This window comes from Palaemon carinicauda, chromosome 28 (genome assembly GCF_036898095.1).
Source record: "Palaemon carinicauda isolate YSFRI2023 chromosome 28, ASM3689809v2, whole genome shotgun sequence".
In the NCBI taxonomy this organism is placed as follows: domain Eukaryota; kingdom Metazoa; phylum Arthropoda; class Malacostraca; order Decapoda; family Palaemonidae; genus Palaemon; species Palaemon carinicauda.
The window spans coordinates 49,209,548-49,214,988 of NC_090752.1; the positions used below are offsets into that span (position 1 = coordinate 49,209,548).

Genomic DNA, 5,441 nt, shown 5'->3' on the forward strand with positions numbered 1-5,441 from the left:
ATGTATGTAAATATATAACTATATATATATATATAACTATATATATATATATATATATATATATATATATATATATATATATATATATATATATATGCGTGTGTGTGTTTGTGCACGCATGTATGTGTGTGATATAAATGATGGCATCTCCGAAAGAAAAAGTGAAAAACTTGATTGCAATTGATACTTTTGTCTTGTAATTGACGTCATCTAACAAACAATTGATAGTCTGATGATGTCAATCACAATAAAGTACGGAAACCTATCTTGTTTTTCGCCTCTCTTTTAGCGGCTTTAATATACTGGCTCTCTCTCTCTCTCTCTCTCTCTCTCTCTCTCTCTCTCTCTCTCTCTCTCTCTCTCTCTCTCTCTCTCTCTCTGATATATATATATATATATATATATATATATTGTGTTTAAGAGAGAGAGAGAGAGAGAGAGAGAGAGAGAGAGAGAGAGAGAGAGAATATATATATATATATATATATATATATATATATATATATATATATATATATATATATATATATATATATATTTGACGGTAATGTAAAAAAAGCGTCGTGAATGTGTTTCTAAGCCCAGTTCTCAAAATTCTGACAAAGGTGTCTTTAGATTTTGTACTTATATAGGTACAGTTGGAGACTGGAGTCCCTGTTATACCTTGCTCTGAAGAAGTGCAACCTGCCACACCCTTCCTTCGTGTCGAGTAACCAAAAAGCTAGTGTAGGGAGCCCAAGCAGAGGAGGTGGCTTGGGTTAAACGCAGGAACTCGCCACGCAGTGAGGGTGTAGCTAAGTGCACTTTATGAGAGCGAGGTGTGCCAGGAATTCCTGTGTCCATCTGTACTAGTGATGAAAGAGGCTGGCCCCATGTTGGACGACGGCGAGTGTAAAATTGACCCTCTTTCAAAGGAAATAAATTATCTTTACTTTCGAATCTATTAAATTTTCCCTTTAATTTACTGTTTATGATATTTTCACGGAAATATTTTAGTAAAGATGTGTTCGAAAGAGCCGTGAGTTTCCTTTGCAATAAATGAGAGAGAGAGAGAGAGAGAGAGAGAGAGAGGAGAGAGAGAGAGAGAGAGAGAGAGAGAGAGAGAGAGAGAGAGAGAGAGAGAAGACTTTATGATAACGATTCAGGATACAAAAGATAAATGCGTAAGTAAAAGGCGGCGTAAGAGGAAGGGAAAGACTTTACGATAGTCATTCAACTTTCAAAATGTCTAAATGCGCGATGGAACTAATAACGGTCAGGTATCTATGTGTGTGTGAGAGAGAGAGAGAGAGAGAGAGAGAGAGAGAGAGAGAGAGAGACTTTATGATTACGATTCAGGATACAAAAGATAAATGTGTAAGTAAAATGCGGCGTAAGTGGAAGGGAAAGACTTTACGATAGTCATTCAACAAAACGTCTAAATGCGCGATGGAAGTAATGACGGGTCGGGTATCTATGAGAGAGAGAGAGAGAGAGAGAGAGAGAGAGAGAGAGAGAGAGAGAGAGAGAGAGAGAGACCTTGGAAATACAGGTTTCAACTTTCCGTGAAATGTAGGACGAGAACTGAGTAGTTCTAAAACCCCTTTAACTTTACAAAGTATCATTTGGTCTTTCTAAAATAGCTTTGAACCTAACAATAGTCCTTTATATATTGCTCACCAAACACCCTAACGATGTACTCTGAACATTGTTATTTTTTGTATAATCTGCCTCGGAAATCTCATTTAATCTTAACTTCCTATTGGTCGTTGAGAAACGTTGATTTTAATGATGAAATTTATGCGAATTTAGCATTTTTGGGGTGCCAGTTTTTGTAGGTATCTTTAACCAATGTTTCACTTTCCATGAAATAGAGAAAATGTGTTGGTGTTGATAGTAACTAACTTTATAAGGAGAGAGAGAGAGAGAGAGAGAGAGAGAGAGAGAGAGAGAGAGAGAGAGAGAGAGAGAGAGAGAGAGAGTATGGATTTTATGTTAATACTTTATGGATTCTAAAAATAAATCCAACGGTAAAGAATTTGTGCTAAAGATAGATAGAGCCACCCTAATAGTAACCTAAGAGTTTACTACCCTAAAAGGCATCTTAGAACTGGTGACGATCGGGTATCAATGAAGATTTAAGAGACAGAAAGCAACTAGAGTTTCCCTTTATCACCTGACAGAAAAGTTTTTATTTCGCCTTCACGACACTTGGATGACCCTCTTCTTCTTCTTCTTCTTCTCAGAGTGAGAGAGAGAGAGAGAGAGAGAGAGAGAGAGAGAGAGAGAGAGAGAGAGAGAGAGAGACCCAGGATGCATTTACCTCAATGTGGAATGTCTAGGAGAACTATGAAATTCATAAACCTGATGTTATTTGATACTATTTCCATCGAATATCATCATTTTGATCTTGGTAGGATTGATAAATGGCTTTTATATAATAATGAGTTGTAGTTCACACTGCCAGCCTTTGTTTATTGTTATTATTTACCTGTTTTCTTTACCGGCCAGTTTGATCATATCTGTTTTTAGGTATATGAACATGCATGTCTGTGTCCAGCCTGTATGAAAGAAATGATTACAATATCAATCTTTACTAACCGAGAAATAAACACTCGAGGTGTGATGCTAGATGCAATGATTATAACGAGAGAGAGAGAGAGAAAGAGAGAGAGAGAGAGAGAGAGAGAGAGAGAGAGAGAGAGAGAGAGAGAGAGAGAGAGAGAGAGAGAGAGAGAGAGAGAGAGAGAATTTTTTTCATTAATGGTTTCATTGTATAGGGTTGAGGGTTACTTCCTGATGTGAGTAAACTTATTTGCCTGAGAGAGAGAGAGAGAGAGAGAGAGAGAGAGAGAGAGAGAGAGAGAGAGAGAGGAGAGGAGAGAGAGAGAGGCGAGAGAGAGAGAGAGAGAGAGAGAGAGAGAGAGAGAGAGAGAGAGAGAGAGAGAGAGAATTTTTTTTTCACAAAATGATTTCACTGTATAGGGTTGAGGGTTACCTATTGATGCGAGTAAGCTTGTTTGTGTGTAAGAGAGAGAGAGAGAGAGAGAGAGAGAGAGAGAGAGAGAGAGAGAGATTCTATTTGATCGCATTATATAAAAAAAGCTAAGCTTCTGCCGTTACTTCGACACGCCTGCGATTCCAATTCTCCTTAGGATTGGTCGGCCAATATTCACGTTTCCCTGACTATCCAGATGAAAATGAATCTGGTTTAATGTCCTGGAAACTGGAATGAGACGGTGATACTTTCTCTTTCTTTATTCAGTTTCTCTCGTTGTGTTTCAATGCGATTTTCAAGTTATTATCGTCCGAATTTTTGCGTGAAATGCCGTTGCCTCCTATGAAGAATGCGGCTTTTGTCAAATTTTTATAGATGGGAATTCTCTGGTTTATGACCGTTTAATGTGCTGTAAGTTATATTTAACTTTATTATTATTATTATTATTATTATTATTATTATTATTATTATTATTATTATTATTAAATGCTAAGGTACAACCCTAGTTGGAAAAGCAGGATGCTATAAGCCCAGGAGCCCCAAAAGGGAAAATAGCCCAGTGAGGAAAGGAAATAAGGGAAAATGAAATATTTTAAGAATAGTAGCATTAAAATAAATATTTCCTATATAAACTATAAAAACTTTAACAAAACAAGAAGAAGAGAAAGTAGATAGAACAGTGTGCCCGAGTGTACCCTCAAGCAAGAGAAGACAGTGGAAGACCATGGTCAGAGGCTATGGCACTACCCAAGACTAGAGAACAATGGTTTGATTTGGATTTTGGAGTGTCCTTATATTTAATTCAATCTATCTAAGTAGGGATACCTAACTTGGTGAGAGATTTCCTGCATCACCATGACAAGACTACGAGTCAGAACCATCCATACTACGTTAGTTTGCTGTGACCCATTCAGACAAAAGTCTCCCACCATCACCAATCCAGCGTGGTGATGAAAACTGGCCAAACCCTAGACATGAATAAGGATATGTGTAAGGCCTTTGTCCTGCAGTGGACTAGAAATGGCTGCATTTGTTGTTCTAAAGAACCATATTGTACGTTGTGACGAGGTGAATGCGACGGAGTTTATTCAACAAGACATCGAGCTTATATACAGATAATTGAGAGTAAGAATGACAACAAATTCAAACAGTACTAAACATTAGATGCCAAGTTTAAACAATACCGTTACAGGGTACGAGTAAAACTTTTCATTTTTCTTAACGTTTAATTGTTTTTTTTTTCTTTCTGCATAAATTTATTAGCAATGGACCTCTTGATGATTTAACCTTACTTTTTCCTTTTCGTTTTTTAGACTTCCATTTTTAGTTTATGACTAGATAAGAAATAGACACAAATTCTATTAGATTTTGTATACAGTGCACAGAATTAGATTTCATGCTACCAGTCCAGCGTTCACATTACTTTTGGTAGCAATTTTTAGTCACAGATATTACGAGAGCAATATCTCGAGCTCTGTTGTATAGAATAAATACGTAGAATATGTTCAATGTTCCTCCATTTTCCTCCATTCTCTTAATTTATTATGCATTATCCCATCCATTTTATTGTTTTTTTTTTCGTCTAATTTTTTTTTATAATATTTTTTCTCTCACTTTACTTTATCTAATTCTTTCCTCATTTCTCTCATTATAAATTAGTTCTCCCTATCGTTTCTTGGTTCTCTCATTGTTCTTGTAATTTTTTTTCTATGTTATTTCTTGATTTTCCACATCTTATACTGGTATTATTATTATCATTATTATTATTATTATTATTATTATTATTATTATTATTATTATTATTGGTGTTGTTGTTGTAGTTGTTGTTGTTGTTGTAATTGATATTATTATTATTATTATTATTATTATTATTTTTATAATTGTTATTATTATTATTATTATTATTATTATTATTATTATTATTATTATAGTTGTTGTTGCTGTTGTTATTGTTATTGTTTTTTATATTACTAATATTATTATTGTTGCTGTTGTTGTTGTTGTTGTTGTTGCTGTTGTTATTATTATTATTATTATTATTATTATTATTATTACCACGTAACCCGAATCCCCTCATTGCTTAAATCTCCGCGCATCGTCTGACATTATTCCTGCCACGCCCCCATTGTAACGTCTCCCCTCCGTCAAGCTTAGCGTCTTCCAATCCGTCACTCTTATCCCGAACAAGCGATCCATTGACGAAAATAACCACCCGCCATCGATCTATCCCTCTGGAGTCCGTACAACAGCATCGTCTTTACTTTAAGAAGAAAAAAAAACTTGGGAAAAAACTCTTGAGAAAATAAAACTCTTGAGGAGAACGGAAAAAAACTTGAGGAAAAAAAGGATTCTTGGGAAAAAAATTCTTAGGGAAAAAAAGACTCTTGGGGAAGAAACTCTTGGAAAAAAAACTCTTGATCGATCGCTTGGGTTTCTCACGCTGGGGCAGTAGGACAAGGAAAGG

At 35.5% G+C, this 5,441-nt stretch overlaps 1 protein-coding gene across 1 annotated transcript in view; it reads left to right on the forward strand.

Moving 5' to 3' along the window:
- Positions 1 to 5,441, forward strand: part of LOC137622022 (trace amine-associated receptor 1) — a 386,751-nt gene that overhangs the window by 295,869 nt on the left and 85,441 nt on the right. The window lies entirely within an intron of this gene.